At 40.7% G+C, this 19,599-nt stretch overlaps 1 protein-coding gene across 16 annotated transcripts in view; it reads right to left on the minus strand.

The window, feature by feature from the left end:
- The window catches only part of fam49bb (family with sequence similarity 49 member Bb), a 165,629-nt gene that overhangs the window by 95,196 nt on the left and 50,834 nt on the right, over positions 1 to 19,599 (minus strand). For 3 of the 16 annotated variants that reach the window (XM_067982004.1, XM_067981997.1, XM_067981991.1), the window contains exon 1: positions 17,668 to 17,747. The exons of 11 other annotated variants lie outside the window; for them this stretch is intronic. The gene's annotated coding sequence lies outside the window, so the exon portion shown is untranslated. Of the gene's footprint in view, positions 1 to 2,165; positions 2,287 to 17,667; positions 17,756 to 19,599 lie in introns of those variants that run through there. 2 more of the 16 variants (XM_067982007.1, XM_067981999.1) reach the window with 2 other exon arrangements.

A 19,599-nucleotide genomic window follows, 5' to 3' on the forward strand; every position in this document is an offset into this window, starting at 1 on the left:
TCCAGTTCCAAAAGCAGGAGTAACAAAAATTTGGCATTTTATCCAAATTTTAATCACTTACACAAAATGGAACTTAACAGCAGCACAAAACTAAGTTTCTAATTCCTAACCACCTGCATCCCCAAAGATACACATTTCCACAAGAGACTTCTCAAAAAGCACCATAATCATCAGCCTTTTGTAAGCTACATATTTGACATAAACTGCATTCCCACAATTTACCTTACATACTCATGCATATTGCAACATACAACACAAAATCCCCCTCCACTTTCCAGCCAAAAACCTGAAAAAAAATTCTACGGCCCATGCATAAGATGCCCTATGAATTACTGCGACCCCCCAACAACAGAAAATTTGATTTAACATGCAGTGACAATGCATAGTTCCGGACCACCTCGTGAGCAGTTGAGTGTACTCCGCAGAGTAAGCAACAGTATTACCAACTACAATGAATCAAATATAATATGATCCATTTCCCCCACACCACCCCCCATCACCATCTTTCAACCTTTAGTGACATTATTTTGCTAGTTTAAACAGCTCACAGAATTAAACAGTAAATGCCTTTGAGATCTGTAGCATTACTGCAAAAATTAATGTGAAAAAATATATTTACAGACCATCAGTGGAGAAATGCTGTGAGGTCTGCAAACAGGTTATTCCAATGAATAGTCAGCATAAGCAAGTTTTGTTCACAGATAACTTTACTTATTATTTTCTATGCCGGTAATTCGCTGATTAAGTGCTGGCTTTTCCCCTTATAAGCACATTTGGTTCAACTGCACTGAGCTCCCAGTAATCTGTGACCGTACATCTCTTCTGCCCATGTATGCTATATTAATCAACCATTCATTTTTCATAGTTGCTCAATGAACACCTTGAATACATTAATAGACTTACTCAAAAAAGGAAAGCTGAAGGGTTATTGTAATTAAATATCCTTGCGTAATCAGTTATCCAAGCGCTAGGGCATTTTATAAGTTAGATTGCTTAAAAAAGTGATTAAAAGTTTTTACCCCCAATGTACCACATTCTGGGCAAATAACAGGCACTCACTTCAACAACTCTTGACATGGTCATTAAAGGAGACCAATAGTTTGGGAAGTGAGGGTTAATACCACCCCCCCACCCATATTAAGTACTTAACCCTACACAAAAAAAAGTTACTAATGATGAAATCCCAATTACAAGTCTCAACCCATTCATTTCATTAGAACAGAAGTGCTACAGCAAAGTAAGCCAAAGGATCTCCATCCATTTAACATTTCTATCAATGCAACTGATCTGCTTACAGACCAACAACAGACAATCTTCCTACCTTTATTCCTCCTCCCTCATTTCCAAGCATTTGTTATGTTACAACTGGAATGACAGATCATAGTGAGCCTACTACATCCATCAATGTGTCTGCGAAAAGCAAAAATGCACACCTGCATGCTGCGTAGCCCACTCACATGCAAAATGCCAGCACTGGTTTGGGGACAGATGTGCAATTCCATTTTTAGTTTTGTTAAATTATACATTTTACTTGGTAGACTGCTGGTGGCAGAATTGCAACATGATTCTAAGAACAATTGGTCAAATTATGGTATACAACTCCTTTAAGACAACCAACTGGAAGCTTCTTCAGCACAATATTATTCATCAGGTTTTGGCAAATAATTTGATTAAAAGCCCACTTTAATGAACTTCAAGGTTTTAAGATTGTAATTATATTTACGAACACAAGTTCAGGAGACACAGTCATTACCTAAACCATTTTCATTCCACACATCCAAAGAAGGGCTCAAATAAAACCAGCAGAATCTCTTAACATATCAGTTGATGTATTCATATATGCGAATATATACACACACACACACACACACACACACACACACACACACACATTATATACACTTAAAAAAGATTACACACACACACACACACAAATATTCTGACATGACAACCAACATGTGTAAAAGACTTCAACAGTTTGGGCTTAGATTACAAAGCAGCTGCTGCTCAGACAGGAAGCTAAAATTACATCTAGTTTGTTCCACAGAAACTAGTTTCTGCTGGCTGATTAACAGAGCAATGCTAGCACTGAAGTAATTAGCACCCACTCACAGAGATTTAAACAGTGGACTTTAAGTAGACCCCTGAACATTCAATGAACTTACCTGACCTTAATACAAAAACTTATAGAGCAGAGATGCCCCCGCTACTCTCAATCTCTTAAACTTCTAACTTTTGGGAGGCAGCTCTGTACACACACACGTATTCGACCAGGCATGTAGAAAGCCCTCTATTAAGCAAGACAGTTCAAGTTCCAACCAGGAAGGAGTTAAGCAATGTAAACAGGGTTCTGCCTGACTGGAACTCAAACTGCAGCTACCACTGTATTTAGCTGCAGTTTAAATGCACCCAGAGTAAAACACCTTGATTAGGTTGCACTATGAGTCATCAACACGCAAGAGTGAATTCTACAGTCTAGATCTACACACTGTCAGAACCACAGAGGTAAGACTGTGACCACAGTGAAAAGGCCAGTTTTAATAATGTAAACCAAGTGAATTTTTCCTTTGCATTGGTTCTCTGTTGGGTTCCATAAAGAAGATTTAAGAGAATGCATGGAACATGGATGCCACAGTATTACCTGATCAATTCAGGGAGTCTGATCCGCATAATATTGACATTGCAGAATAAAAATTGAACAGAAGAATTGAAAAAGACGAAGCGGGGAGATGACACATTATTGGTTGTGCAGAATGTTGTAGAGAGCCTTTGAAGAGAAGCACAGCAAAGTACACATAGCGAGACCAGATCCCCAGTATGAGTGTTATGCACAAATGTCGCTTTTCTGAAACTGGATACATTGTCCAGCAGAATATAAAAGAGCTTTCTGTTTTTGTTCACTGACGATACTTATAGGCTGAGAAGCTAAATCTAAACGCAGCTGCTATCAGGGTGAAGAAAAAGGTTCCTTCCCACAGGTTGCCTTCACTAAGTTGGTGTGTGTCATTAGAGCAGCTCTCTCACTGATTCCCAGTGTCTTTCAGAATTTTTCTAAAAAACAGCTGAAAATGTTCACCCTGTTGAGGCCTACATGAAACCTGCTGTTTTCCACGTTGAATTTGATGATAAAAAATGTGAATGAAGATAGTATAATGTTTGAAGAGGGATATGTAAAATTATACGACATACAGGAATAAAAGAGGATTTTCAGCACTGCAGGTGCCTCGTGAATGGGCCAAAAAAAAGCATAAACAGTAAGAAAAAGTTGAAAACTCCCACTGACGAACTATTTCTTTTAAAAACTTTAAGACTTGCATTATTGAGTCAGTAAAAAGTAAACTTTACTCTGCATGTAACCCTTGTTATACCTGGTCTGGCATAGCTTGAAGCAGTCAATGGATTTCACTCAATGAAAGAAAATTAAGGGGGTGGGGGGAGGAGTAAAGTAATGGAGAAACCTTACATTATAAATAAACTCACTTTAAATAGTATTCTAGCTTCAATTTTCTCTCCTCCCTCCTGAAGGCATTGACTCCTTGTTGGGATACCGTTCTACAGTGGATGGGTTACCCTCTACTACCTCACCCAAACCAAACGTTCATGTGTGGGGTTGGAAAGCAAACATCAGTGGGCTATTCACCCACATCACAGCCTAGCCTAATTCTGTCCACACCTACACCCAGAAAGCACCAGAGAGATAAAGCAAATACCTAGTTAACTTTTCCCTTTCTAGCTCAGAGCTGCTGGGTCCAAATCTGTAGCATCCTACCACTGCTCCCACTGAGATCAGCTATCTTCCTGATCTACCTAGCAACTCAAACTTGCTGAACCATCGGGGAGCCCGCCAATTTTATTTTTGAAAGGTATAATACTCACTGGAAATAATCATCTACTATAACAGACTTTGCTTTCACAGAAGTGGTTTTAAAAAATGCTTTAATTTAATAAGTATGCCACACAGATTTCAACAGAAGGGGAAATAAATTCAGGTTGGATAGGATATTATTGGAGATACAGTATAGTAATATTCAGCAAACATTACATTATGCTGAACACTGAAATTTTTGTGTAATTTTATGGTTTGCTCAAATGAACTGGTGAGAATAGAGTAAAAATGCACTCCATGTCCTTCAAAAAAACTGTTGCACATCACCAACTACCACTTGAAAAAACAGCCAGTACATCTCCTCCCCCTTTCTCACGAGTACAGAATGTGTTTTTTTTTAAATACATTGCTAGTTCTTTTAAAATCCCTGATAGCAAATTCAGAAGAGCTCTAAGATCATGATGAATCAGGTCAGACAGCAGGAATTGCTGGTAAGCCTCAATTCAAACCTGGACTTTTCACTCATCACTACGCATCCCAAGCCCCCATTTCAGTTCATGATGTGTATGGGAGGTCGGGGTGAACAAGAAATAACAGAAATAGAAAGATAAAATAAATCACAGAAAAAGGTCAATAACTTTTAAAAGGTAACAAAACTACATGAAACAGTGGCGGATGTAAAGTATCTTGGGCACAAAATCCCAATGGTTCCACCCTATAATTTGGAAGTATAGAAAACCCTGTAATTTGTGCTAAAGCAAAAATCTCTCAGGTCTTGAGGGCATAAAATTTACAATGAATCATTTCAAAAGTATAAATTAATTGACTGAATTACACTGCAGGCAATTCATCCTTTTGTACCTTGCCTATATCACATTAACAATAGCACCTGTGAGTCAACATAGCTTCACAAGCATAATAAAGTATAATAAAGATAGTCACAACAATCAACAAAGCAAACTAACAGGAACATATTGCGCTCATGGAGACGCCTTGAATTCTACCCATGGTATGGTGAATTAAAGACACGATTCAGTACTCAAGTCAGGGTTTATCAAAATCAAAATCTGTACAATTTATTAGGACCTAGAATGAAGTTCCAGTTCTCCATACTTAGAACTGTAGCATACCTTGATTCATGATATTCTACTGCAATAGTTCAACAATCTCCTATGCATCTGTCTAACATCATTAATGTTGAAACTGATAAACATTTATTTTCCTTGCAATGAGTCTCATCTAATTAAGATTACCGTTGCATGTAATTCAAAGAGAGGATATCCCAAAGCTTGAATTCCTTTTGAAGGATTGTCACTGCTGCAAACACGACAACCAATTTCCCCACAGCAACATCCCACAAACAGCAAGTAATAGATATAATTCTGGTGAATTTGCACTGCACTCCATCCAAGGCCAACATATCCTTCCCGAGGTGCGGTGCCCAGAACTGAATGTTGTACTCTAGAGCTTTATACAGCCGTAGCATTACTTCCAGCCCACTTGAGATAAAAGCTAACATTCCATTATTCTTTTTAATTATTTTTTGTAGCTATCTACTAATTTTTAGAAATTTTTATACATGGGCCCTCTAAATTTCTCTGCTCTTCCACAGTTCCTAGCTTCTCACCATTTAAAAATTGCTCTGATCTATCTTTCTTAGGTCCAAAGTGGATTTCCTCATACTTCCCCACATTGAACTCCATCTGCCACAGTTTTGCCCACTCATTTAATCCATCAATGTCCCTTTGCAACTTTCTGCTCCCATCTACACTACTTACTGTGCCACCTGACTTAGTGTCGTCAGCAAACTTGGATATACGGCTCTCTATTCCTTCATCTAAGATATTGATAAACAGTGAAAAGCTGAAGCCCCAGTACAGATCTTTGAGGGGCACCACTAGTCACATCCTGCCAATTGGAGTACATATCCATTATCCTTACTCTCTGTCTCCTATCTCCGACTCAATTCCCTACCTATGTAAATGTTACACCCGTGTACAAAAAAGGGGAGAGGGATAAACCCGGCAATTACAGCCGAGTCAGTCTAATGTCAGTGGTGGGGAAACTTTCAGAGACAATAATCTGGGACAAAATTAATTGACACTTGGAAAGTATGGGCTAACAAATGAAAGTCAGCACAGATTTGATAAAGGAAAATAGTGTTTGACTAACTTCATTGAGTTCTTTGATGAAGAAACAGAGAGGATTGATGAGGGTAGTGCAGCTGATGTGTATATGGACTTTCAAAAGGCATTTGATAAACTACCACATAATAGACTTGTTAGCAAAATTAAAGCCCATGGGATAAAAGTGACAATGGCAGCGTGGATACAAAATTGGCTAAGGAACAGAAAGCAGAGAGTAGCGCTGAATGGTTGTTTTCCAGACTGGAGGGAAGTATACAGTGGTGTTCCTCAGGGGTCAGTATTAGGACCACTGCTCTTTTTGATATATATTAATGACCTGGACTTGGGAATAGAGGGTATAATTTCAAAGTTTGCAGATGACACGAAACTTGGAAATGTAATAAGCAATGTGAAGTATAGTAACAGACTTCAGGAGGACATAGACAGACTGGTGAAATGGGCAGACGCATGGCAGATGAAATTAAAGTGTGAAGTGATGCATTTTGATAGGAAGAATGAGGAGAGGCAATATAAACTAAATGGTTCAATTTTAAAGGGGGTGCAGGAACAGAGAGACCTGGGGGCGTATGTACACAAATCTTTGAAGGTGGCAGGACAAGTTGAGCAAGCTGTTAAAAAAACATGCGAGATCCTGGGCTTTGTTAATAGACATGATGTGGAGATGCCGGTGATGGACTGAGGTGGACAAATGTAAGGAGTCGTACAACATCAGGTCATAGTCCAACAACTTTATTTGAAATCACAAGCTTTCGGAGCTTTGCTCCTTCGTCAGGTTCACTAGGTTGATTCCGGGTATGGAAGGGTTGTCTTATGAGGAGGGATTGAACAGGTTGGGTCTATACTCATTGGACTTTAGAAGAATGAGAGGAGATCTTATTGAAATATACAAGATTCTGAGGGGACTCGATGGGGTAGACCTGAGTCCCCTCAGAATCTTGTATGCTTCAATAAGATCTCCTCTCATTCTTCTAAACTCCAATGAGTATAGACCCAACCTGTTCAATCCCTCCTCATAAGACAACCCTTCCATACCCGGAATCAACCTAGTGAACCTGACGAAGGAGAAAAGCTCCGAAAGCTTGTGATTTCAAATAAAGCTGTTGGACTATAACCTGGTATTGTATGACTCCTTACATTTGTTAATAGAGGCATAGAGTACAAAAGCAAGGAAGTTATGCTAAACCTTTACAAAACACTGGTTAGGCCCCAGCTGGAGTATTGTGTTCAATTCTGGGCACACACTTTAGGAAGGATGTCAAGGCCTTAAGAGATGGTGCAGAAGAGATTTACTAGAATGGTGCCAGGGATGAGGGACTTCAGTTATGTGGAGAGGCTGCGGTTGTTCTCCTTAGAACAGAGAAGTTAAGGGGAGATTTGATAGACATGTTCAAAATCATGTTGGTTTTGATAAAAGTAAATAAGGAGAAATTGAAAATTGTTTCCAGTGGCAAAAGGGTCAGTAACCAGAGGATACAGATTTAAGGTGATCGGCAAAAGAGCCAAAGGCGACGTGAGGAAACATTTTTTTTTAACGCAGTGAGTTGTAATGATCTGGAATGCACTGCCTGAAAGGGTGGTGAAAGCGGACTCAGTAGTAACTTTCAAATGGGAATTGGATAAATACTTGAAGGGAAAAAAATTACAGCGCTGTGGGGAAAGAGCAGGGAAATGGGACTAATTGGATAGCTCTTTCAAAAGGAGCCAGCACAGGCATAATGGGCCAAATGGTCTCCTCCTGTGCTGTACCTACTATGATGTCAATAGGTTGCCTCCGATTACATGCGCTTTCCATAAGACCATAAGAGATCGGAGCAGGAGTAGGCCATTCGGCCCCTCGAGCCTGTTCCGCCATTCAATGAGATCATGGCTGATCTGATTTTTACCTCAACTCCACTTTCCCGCCTTTTCCCCATATCCTTTGACTCCCTTGCTGATCAAAAATTTGTCTAACTCAGCCTTGAATGTATTCAATGACACAGCCTCCACAGCTTTTTGGGGTAAACATCCTCTCAGCATCTACCCTATCAAGTCCCCTCAGAATCTTGTATGTTTCAATAAGATCTCCTCTCATTCTTCTAAACTCCAATGAGTATAGACCCAACCTGTTCAATCCCTCCTCATAAGACAACCCTTCCATACCTGGAATCAACCTAGTGAACCTTCTGTGAACTGCCCCCAATGCAAGCATGTCCTTCCTTAAATAAGGGCACCAGAACTGTACGCAGTACTCCAGGTGTGGTCTCACCAGCACCCTGTACAGTTGTAGCATGACTTCCCTGCTTTTATACTCCATCCCCCTAGAAATAAAGTCCAATATTCCGTTTGCCTTCCGGATTACCTGCTGCATATGTATGTTGACTTTTTTTGTTTCATGTACGAGGACACCCAGATCCCTCTGTACCGCAGCATTTTGTAGTATTTCTCCATTCAAATAATATTTTGCTTTTTTATTTTTCCTCTCAAAGTGGATGACTTCTCATTTTCCCACATTATATTCCATCTGCCAAATTTTTGCCCATTCACTTAACCTGTCAACATCCCTTTGCAGACACTTTGTGTCCTCATCGCAACTTGTTTTTCCACCTATCTTTGTATTATCAGCAAATATGGCCACAAGACACTCTGCTCCGTCATCCAAGTCATTGATATATATTGTAAACAGTTGAGGCCCCAGCACTGAGCCCTGCGGCACCCCATTAGTAACAGATTGCCATTTTGAAAATGAACCTTTTATCCCAACTCTTTGTTTTCTGTTGGTTAGCCAATCCTCTATCCATGCCAGTATATTGGCCCCAACACCATGAGCTCTTATCTTGTGCAGTAATCTTTTATGTAGCACCTTATCAAATGCCTTTTGGAAATCTAAATATACTGCATCCATTGGTTCCCCTTTATCCACTGTGGAAAACCATAAAGAAATGCCTGACCAAATAAACTTTCTAATACACCTAAACCATAAAGCTGACCATATTAATGTAGAAATACTGAACAGTTACTTGACCATAAAAGAAGCAAAGCATGATGGATAAGTTGACCATGTTAGCTGACCAGCTGAATATAATAGAAAGCTTATGTTTTAAGTTCTCACCAAAGACACACAGAAGAGCTATTGTCTGCTTATGAGATAACTGTCTAACTAACAGAAATAAATGACCATATAGCCTTGAGACTGAGTACAGAACTGATAATAAAGACAGTTTTTTAGGGGAAAGGCATTTTTCCAGGACAGTGTTCAACATCATGAGACAGGCATGGGAAACTAGAGGGTGGGTTCCCTATTTTTCATTAATATGGTCAGCTTTATGCTTTAGGTGTATTAGAAAATTAATTTGGTCAGGCATTTCTTTATGGTTTTCCACACCACCCTGCCAGTTACTTCCTCAAAGAACTCTAATAAATTTGTCAAATATGATTTCCCTTTCATAAAATCATGTTGTCTCTCCTTGATTGTATTATGAGTCTCCAAATGTCCTACTACTACTTCCTTAATAATGGATTCTAGCATTTTCCCAATGACAGATGTTAGGCTAACTGGTCTATAGTTACCTGCTTTCTGCCTCACTCCCTTCTTGAATAGGGGTGTTAAGTTTGCGGTTTTCCAATCCGCTGGGACCTTTCCAGAATCTAGTGAATTCTGGAAGATTACAACCAATGCATCCACTATCTCTGTAGCCACTTCCTTTAAGACCCTTGGATGCAAGCCATCAGGTCCAGGGGACTTGTCAGCCTTTAGATCCATTAGTTTACCTAGTACTTTTTCTCTAGTGATAGTGATTGTTTTGAGATCCTCCCTCCCCTTTGCCCCTTGATTATCTACTATTATTGGTATGTTATTAGTGTCTTCTACTGTGAAGACAGATACAAAATATCTGTTCAATTCCTCTGCCATTTCCTTGTTTTCCATTATTATTTCCCCAGTCTCAACCTCTAAGGGACCAATGTTTACTTTAGCTACCCTCTTCCTTTTTATATACTTATAGAAGCTTTTTCTGTCAGTTTTTATATTTCTTGCCAGCTTTCATTTCTGCTAACAGTATCTTGTGTGGAACCTTACTGAATACCTTCTGGAAGTGCAATTAAACAACATCCATAGACACTCCCTTATCTACCACATTAGTAACATCCTCAAAAACTTCAACTTGGTTAGTTAGACAAAGCTACTCTTTACAAATCCATGCTGGCTCTCTCTGATCAGTTCATAATTTGTTCAAGTGCTCAGTCACTTTTTGTCCCTAAATGACAGATTCTAGTAACTTCCCCCCAGACAGACATGAGACTAATAGGTCTATAATTTCTTGATTTCTCTCTCCCAGCCTTCTTAAATAATGGAGTGACACAGACAATTTTCCAGTCCAAGGAGACAATTCCTGAAATGAGTGTTTTGTAAGATCATGACTATAGCATCTGCAATTTCCTCATTTACTTTTTAATATCCTGGGGTGGAAACCATCAGGACCTGGAGATTTGTCATCCTTCAGTCTCATTATTTTCTCCATTATCATTTTTTTAATAAGTTCCTCCCCTTGATTTATTTTTAGTTTTCCTTGCATCTCTGGCACATTAACCTCATCCTCTACTGTGAAGACTGATACAAAAAGTATTTGGCAAGTCTGCCATTTCCTTATTTTCAATTACAGTATCATCTGTATCTGTCCTTAAGGGGCCAACACTACCCTTAGCTACCTCTTTCTCTTAGTATTCTTGTAAAAACTTTTAGTGTTATCCTTGATATCCCTCGCAAGATATTTCTCGTATTCCCTTTTTGCAGCTCTTACTTTGTTTGTATCTCTTTGTTATTCTTTATATCTCTCCCAGTACGCAGGATCTCGACGATTCTTTGCCATCCATTCCATCCCCGTCCATCACTGTCTCAGGCTCAACTAAACTTTGCAACCTCAGCATCCTAATCAACCCAGAGCCGAGTTTCTGTTCCCATATCCCCTCCATCACAAAGACCGCCTACTTCCACTTCCATAACATTGCCTGCCTCAGCCTATTGCCTGCCTCCACCCCTGCCTCAGCTAAAACCCACAATGTGCCTTCGCCACCACCAGACTTGACAATTCTAATACTCTCCTAGCCAACCTTCCACTCTCTATAAATTTCAGCTCATCCTAAACTCTGTTACCCTATCCTATTCAGCACCAAGTCCAGCTGACCCATCACCCCAGTTTTCAGTGACCTACATTGGCTCCTTGGCCCCCAAAGCCTGAAATTTAAAATACTCATCCTTGTGTTTACATCCCTTCCCGGCCTCGTCCCTTCCTATCTCTTTAGCCTCCTCCAGTCTACAACCCACCTCCCAAACTCTCCGTTCCTCTGGCTTTGGCCTCTTGTGCATTCATCCTCCCTCTACCCCACCACTGGAGACTGTTCCTTCAGCTGGCTAGGCCCCATGCTATGGAATTCCTAAATCCCTCCACCCTTCCACCTTTCTCTTCTCTTTTAAGACCCTTCTTAATACCCACCCCTTTGCTCAAGCTTTTTATCACCCCTCCAAATATCTCTTTCTTCATTCAGTGCTCATTTCTTCCTTGCACCTCTGATGTGCTTTGGGATGTTTTTTCTACGTTCAACTTAATATATAAATAAAAGCAGTTGTTGATGGTGAATCGCCCCCTTAGCGAGCAGTGTTAAGCAGTTGCAATTCAGGATACATTATAAAAATTGCATAATCTTTCATCTTGAGTACATCCGCATAATCTCTAACGCTGAATGCATTAAATCAAATGTCTTTTTCTGAATAAGTAATAAATTTTAAATGTCAGTTCTAGGAACAAATATCTCCAATATCAAAATCAATCCCAATGAAACTGTACACTAACTAGTACGGTGGACAGTAAACTTGTCTTTTTCATTAGAAAACTCTTCCTTTTAAAAATAACTTGTTTCTTTCAATTCAAAGTCCACCTGCCCCTATTTATCTACTCTATTTACGAGGGTGGGAGTCTCAACCATGTCTGTCAGCATTGCTTGTATGTAATATACCAGCAGAAGTCACAATTCAAGTAAGGCAAACCAGATGATTACCAGCTTTCCAGTCAGTCAACTGTCTTTACTCTGCAATTCCCAAGTTTTAAAAAAAATCAATTATGTAGTTATACATGGTTGAACATTATTTTACAGACATGCTGGTCCAAGACATGTTACAGCAAAATGTTCACGTCTTTTTCATATTTCGCTACTAAAGACGAGGAAATGCAACATGAGCACCAAACTGTGCCTGGCAACGTGGGGATCTGGGCTGGGTGAGAAGGCAACATCCAGAGTGATGCTGACGTGTGGATGTAAGTCAAAGTAGGAGTTATGGCTTGGGTAAGAGAGACTAGGAACACTGGGGTCTGGCCTAGACAGAGTGGTGGATTTAGAGCCACAGGCTTGTCCCAAAGGCCAAATAGTCTTCAAGTTGATGTTTCAATAGATCCAGTGTCATGCCCCTGAGTCAAGGGCACAACAAGGCACTATTGTAGACCAGAAGGTTTAAGAGGATAGACATGTCAGCATAACGACAGGTAGATCAGCTGATTACCCAAGTGCTTTTCACGTTTCATTTTCACTTTCGTTTTTAAACAGAGCAGCAGCACTCACAGCTGATGCTGATCCTGAAGTTAAGGAAAATTGCTTGTTTATAACTTGTACTTCCAGTCTAAGTTGTATCTCCAATGGAGCCTGGTGAGGAGCTGAAAACAGTAGGGAAGCAGGGAGCCAGAAGAGGAGCAGAAGACAGTAGGGAAGCAGGGAGCCAGAAGAGGAGCAGAAGACAGTAGGGAAGCAGGGAGCCAGAAGAGGAGCAGAAGACAGTAGGGAAGCAGGGAGCCAGAAGAGGAGCAGAAGACAGTAGGGAAGCAGGGAGCCAGAAGAGGAGCAGAAGACAGTAGGGAAGCAGGGAGCCACAGATTTCAGTGAAGGGAAATGGCAACCAAAAAGAGAAGAAATTATTTGAGTGATTTAACTAGTTTGTTTTATGGTAGTTGCTGGCACCTGATTGGTGAGTTGGAAAGAAATGGAAATAATATGATTCGGTGGTTTTGTGGTACTTGTTCATTACTGATTGAAAGCGTTCCAACTTGTCTCAAAATAGAATTGTTTGTTGAGTGTTTTGTATTTAATCAATTACTTAACAGATAGTGGTTACCTGAGCCAATTATGCACTCTTTGCTCTACAGATGCTAACACATTTGAAGTCTAAGGGCTCAAGTGCCATACTAAGTTGTGATACCTTTCTATGGTTGGATATTACAGATATGCATTACATAGAAGACATTATATAATTGATTGCAGATAGCTAGATATATCACAAATTTGAATTCCACCCAATTTATTACTTTTTTTTTGAGTTCAAGTTACAATGTATTCAGAATTATTTTAATATGGATCATTTCAAACTTTGTACCATACAGAAATATAAAATAAAAATCAGGCATGTTGTATACTGCATTATATACATCACATAGGAAGATAGGAAAATGCATGCATTTCTGAAACTGCTTGTTCATGAAATATACGTTGGTCCTGATGGTCAAAGCTAGTGATTTTATTTTAAATCACTCAAACGGGACAATACAAAATTACACTACAGGGCAGTAAGCCATGTTGTGCAAGTGTAAAAAATAAGTAGGATTTGCTGCTAGATGTCACTAATAACTTCTGAATGCTGGGATGGGTAATTTCTGAGGTACTTTGTGGGAAATTTCATTCCAGGATTGAATGAAACAAGCACATGGAATTTAACAAATACCCTTGAAAGTTCCACAATAAGCAACTAAAATCCCAACAAACACTAATTTTAAATTGGAAATAACTATTCTTCAAAATGAAGCACAAAGGAATAGCCTTGTCTCTGGTGTAGTTTAGAAAGTTGTAATTAAATAAGCTTTGTGCATCACATTTTGGCTACCGCTCAGAACCAACTGCATTACTTCTACCTCTCGATTTGTTTTCCTCTTGGCCCCTCCTGGGCCTTTCTCTCCTGTCTATTCCCCTTCCTGTTGCCTAGACATGCCTTTTATTTCTCCCCTCATAAGTACACCATCACCGCCCCCCCCCCACCCCTCATCCCAAACCCCAACCCATCACTGCTCCTCTGCCTCCCTACTCTCCTGCCACCATCCCAGGCTTGAATCCCCTTTCAATGAGCCTGAAGCTGCCTCCTATCTCTCTCCTAGCATTCTCCAAAGGGTCTATTGATGCACCCATCACTGCCTCCTTACAAGCAGCAACCCCAGCTGCCCCATCCTCTTCTCTTACCTATCTTCCCACCCAGCGTGGCCACAGGTGGATAATCTCAGCAACATCCTTCCTGCCCCACTCACCCCATCCATTACCCCCTTGGACTCCACCAATGGATCAATCACTGTCCCTCACCACATCTCCCTCCAGAATGTCAGTTCCCTCGCAAATAAGGTCCTTGTCATCTATGACCTTATTGTAGGTGATTGCATAGATACTGAAACTTGCCCCTTACCAAAGCCTCTTCACCTGGCTATACTTTCCACCACCCACCCTGTCCAAACTGCCATGGTACTGGTGTGCTCATCAACAAGTCACATTAGTCTCTCCCCTTACCCCCTTGGCACCTTCTCTTTTGAGCACCTACCCTTCTTTCCTCTCATCTCTCTAAAATTGCCCCAAACCATACCCCAGGTTGCTCACCAAGTTATCTGCCCTTAGCAACTTCTCATCCTTGACCCCTTTGTCTTTGCAAACTACCATCCCATCTCCAACCTTCCTTTTTAAAGTCCTTGAACATTTTGTCACCTCCAAAATACGTACCCATCTTTCTCGCAACTCCCTATTTGAATCTCTCCAATCAGGTTTCCGCTCCTGCTACAGCACAAAGACCGCCTACATCCACCTCCAAAACATCACCTGACTCTGCCCCTGCCTCAGCCCATCTGCTGCTAAAACCCACATCCATGCCCTTGTCACCTCCAGACTTGACTATTCCAACTCTCCTCGTTGGCCTCCCAGACTCCACCCACCCCAAACCTCTATGGCCCACTAGCTTATCCAGCACCAAGTTCTACCGCACCTGCACCACCCCCCCGCCCCTACCATCATCTGCATCCTCGCTGGTCTGCATTGGTTCCTGGTCTCTCAATGCCTCAAGTTTAAAATTCTTATCCTCGTGTTCAAATCCCTTCATCACCTTGCCCTTTCCTATTTCTGTAGCCTCTTTCAGCCCTACTAGTCCTCCCATCCCCCGAACTCAGTTGCTCTGATTGTGGGCTTGTGCTCTCCCCTCCCCATTGACAGCCTCCCTAAAACCCTCCATCTCCTTTAAGACTCTGCTTAAAATCCACCTCTTTCACCAAGATTTTGCAACCTCTAATAATCCCTTCTTTGGCTCGGCATCCATGTTTTTTTAATTACACCCCTATAGAAGGCTGGAATACATTTTTTTATGTTAAACGTGCTTCTTAAATGCAAATTATTGTTGAAAACATGGAGAGCTGACTTTCTGCACACCATTTCACTTGGAGGGATCTGATGTTATCGCATGTAAGCCCAATCTTGCCCTCATCAGACATCTACATACACACACTTCCAACTGGACAGTAATCAGCAGCAGGTGCCCTGTACAATTTTCCACCATTTCACAACCCAGCTGAGATACCAAACACAGATCAAACTTGGGACCTTCCTGATCTAAACTGCTCAGCTACTCACTGCGTAAACTTGTTCAACCATTGAGAAGCCTTCTCGAAACTGACTTTTGAAACTTTTCTGATGGGACAGTTAACTATTCTGACTTAAAAAAAGTTATCAAATTCAGTTGAGGCAAGGGAGCAGAGCATTGCGCATACGTTCAAGTACACATATAGAAACTTTCATTTTTCCAGATTGAAAAATATTGTTAGCATGCAGTATGACTCCACAAATCGCTGCACCGAAAATGGTGCCAGCTTCAAAGTAAACGTAACAAAATCGCACTGTTAGATCAGTAAGTAGAAGGACTAACGTTCAGTCTTGAACAAAAACATATTTTATGAATTTCATTGTAATACATAACACGTGCATTTACCTATATTCCGTACACATTTCTGTAAGTGATATTTTACTATGAGTCATGTATGCTCAGACTTTCAATTATGTCTCCAATTTCCAATTATATTTTTCACATAATTGTTTACAGAGAAAGAAAGTTCTCATCCTGTCATTTTCTAAAAGCAACCCAGAGCCCACTAAGAGGAAGTCATTTAGATTACAAAGTTTGCTGAGAATTTGACTAAATATTACAACATTGAGAGAACTTGTTTATTCAGAGACATCTGGTAACACAGGTAAGATAGCAGCAAATGTCTACTTTTAGTGATGCATACAATAAACAGTATGCAATTAAAAAACAGTGGAGTCTTAAAGCAATCTGAATCACAACAGATCATGTTTGATTCACAACATTTGATCATCTGATCATTTGAGGGTTGTTTTTCAAACTGGAGGCCTGTGACCAGCAGTGTGCCTCAGGGATCGGTGCTGGGTCCGCTGTTATTTGTTATTTATATTAATGATTTGGATGAGAATTTAGGAGGCATGGTTAGTAAGTTTGCAGATGACACCAAGATTGGTGGCATTGTGGACAGTGAAGAAGGTTATCTAGGATTGCAACGGGATCTTGATAAATTGGGCCAGTGGGCCGATGAATGGCAGATGGAGTTTAATTTAGATAAATGTGAGGTGATGCATTTTGGTAGATCGAATCGGGCCAGGACCTACTCCGTTAATGGTAGGGCGTTGGGGAGAGTTATAGAACAAAGAGATCTAGGAGTACAGGTTCATAGCTCCTTGAAAGTGGAGTCACAGGTGGATAGGGTGGTGAAGAAGGCATTCAGCATGCTTGGTTTCATTGGTCAGAACATTGAATACAGGAGTTGGGATGTCTTGTTGAAGTTGTACAAGACATTAGCAAGGCCACACTTGGAATACTGAGTACAGTTCTGGTCACCCTATTATAGAAAGGATATTATTAAACTAGAAAGAGTGCAAAAAAGATTTACTAGGATGCTACCGGGACTTGATGGTTTGACTTATAGGGAGAGGTTAGATAGACTGGGACTTTTTTCCCTGGAGAGTAGGAGGTTAAGGGGTGATCTTATAGAAGTCTATAAAATAATGAGGGGCATAAATAAGGTAGATAGTCAAAATCTTTTCCCAAAGGTAGGGGAGTCTATAACGAGGGGGCATAGATTTAAGGTGAGAGGGGAGAGATACAAAAGGGTCCAGAGGGGCAATTTTTTCACTCAAAGGGTGGTGAGTATCTGGAACGAGCTGCCAGAGGCAGTAGTAGAGGCGGGTACAATTTTGTCTTTTAAAAAGCATTTGGACAGTTACATGGGTAAGATGGGTATAGAGGGATATGGGCCAAGTGCAGGCAATTGGGACTAGCTTAATGGTATAAACTGGGCGACATGGACATGTTGGGCCGAAGGGCCTGTTTCCATGTTATAAACTTCTATGATTCTATCTTTTCTATTTGATATTTTTGTGCAGAAATGCCATTAATTGTCCACAAAGAGTTACAGTGGAATATTGATAAAGCAACCTTAAAGAGAAAGAGAAAGATAAAGAAACCTTCAAACGCAGAGCAACCAGTACCGGCTAAATGATTTTAAAGAAATTTAATGTGGACAATAGCGAAATTACAATTCTCAACCTACATTAATCTGTCAAAGTTTCATATTATTTATTACTGACCTTCTGAAATCGGCAGAAGAAATTCAGCACTGACAAAAACTTTTAAATGATATCAGTTATTCTTTTGACACAGATCACAAAGACCCGACTCTGCTAACACTTTCTGTTACTATAGTGTGGGCGGGATGTTGCTTTGCAGCTCTCCTCAACTTCCTCATTTCTGTAAAAGTGACCTCACTATAAGCCTGTCTCACAAAAAAAAAGGAAGCTTCGAGTTTCAGAAGAGGAAGCAAGAAAAACCCAATAGAAAATGCGGCACTTCTATTTTAGCATATGCAGTGCTTTAAAAAAAGAAAACTGTGGCTAAACCTGCAACATGCCTTTATTAAAGAAGGGAATTTATCTTTCAATTACAGATATCTGAACTGACAATGCCACTCCATGTTCAAAATTTTTGTCACACAAGCCTATCGAAAATATCTATATCCTCCAACTGTGCCAATTGAGGTAGGAGGTAGACAGTATAACCCAATACTGAATATTGATGCTGTATGAGTAGCCAGAGTAAATATTGCACACTCTTTTAGCTATAACAGAAACAGAGGAAAGTTATTGTAGCCAATCAAGAATCTGCCTTTGGAGGATTGGTTCATGACTTTATTTTAGGGAAGCCACAATTTATTCAACTCATCGGAATTTCAACCCCAGAATAACAATTTGAATGAATAAGTGGCATCACAGGATATACTGCAACGAAGGGTGCAATGGCATTGGTGGAACACTGGTTGAATCATCCACATTTCAGAGTCCCCAACCTTAGCAATGTTCCTGGGGCAAAATATTGAGCCAAGGCCAGCCACTTCCCCAGCAGAGGGTGCGGAAGAGAAAGAACAAAGTCTCCTCTCTGGGTGCACCTCCTAACAGCCGGTGCAGAGCAACATTGGTGGAGGCTTAGGAAGTGACCCACCTCATAGCCACAGTTGGTGAATAGTAGAAAGGTCAGAAAGAAATACAGTGTTAAATTCGGGAGCGCCCACTTTGGGAGCCCCCGCAGAGTGTCATTCCCCCCGCACAAATGGTGAGGGCCGAGGAGCCCCGGATATTGGGCCTGGGACTTCATCATCATGAAGTTGGCATTGCAGTAGGAGCAGCAGGTAAGTCCTCCAAGTTTGGGGCACAGCAGCTCACAGGTAAATAGATCGGGGGTCTCAGCAGTGCAGTCAGGGTTCTGGGAAGGAGATCGTGGGCCTCGGGGGTCGAGCGTGCTGGTTGCCTCGAGAGAAACCAATGTTGCTGCAGGGACCTGAAGCTGGCTTTAGGTCCCTTATTTGCATAACTCCTGCTTCAGGCAGGGGTAACAGATGCCTCGTTTGTCCTTTCCCAATATGGCGGGTGGCGCACTTCTAATCGGAAGTGTGCGCACGCATCCTGCCCGCCATTTTGGGGCCTTAGGAGGCCACATGGACCTGTTTTTCAGGCACTACGTGGCCCAATTTTACCCCCATAATGTTTACTGTTTGCTGGAAAGGGGATATAATGCAAGTTTGAATAATAAAATTAATGAAGAATGTATGCAAATAAACACATCTTTTTACAAAGCACTCGTTTATAGAACTGATGGATTGTTTTTGGTCAAACTAAAGCAATATTTATTCATGTATACATTTTCAATACAGGCTCACATGGAATTATTTCAGATTCAGAAGGGCAAAAAATCCTGCTTAAAAGGTATCTACTTGTTCTAGAAACATATCGCAGCACAAAGTTCAATCATTGGGCCAACAAGGTTCAAAGCTGCCGTGGGCCTGTCACTAGCTTTTAGTTCATATATCTCCCATCAGATGAAACATATGAACAGTTTACAGATTCCTCCATGACAGTAAATACTCCTTCGTGCTTTCTCGGCACAAGACACACTTGGTGCCCTACTATATCACAAGATAGTTATAGATAAGGAAGACCATTCAGCCCATCTTAGGTCATCCATCCATT

Source organism: Heptranchias perlo, chromosome 3 (assembly GCF_035084215.1).
Source record: "Heptranchias perlo isolate sHepPer1 chromosome 3, sHepPer1.hap1, whole genome shotgun sequence".
NCBI lineage: Eukaryota > Metazoa > Chordata > Chondrichthyes > Hexanchiformes > Hexanchidae > Heptranchias > Heptranchias perlo.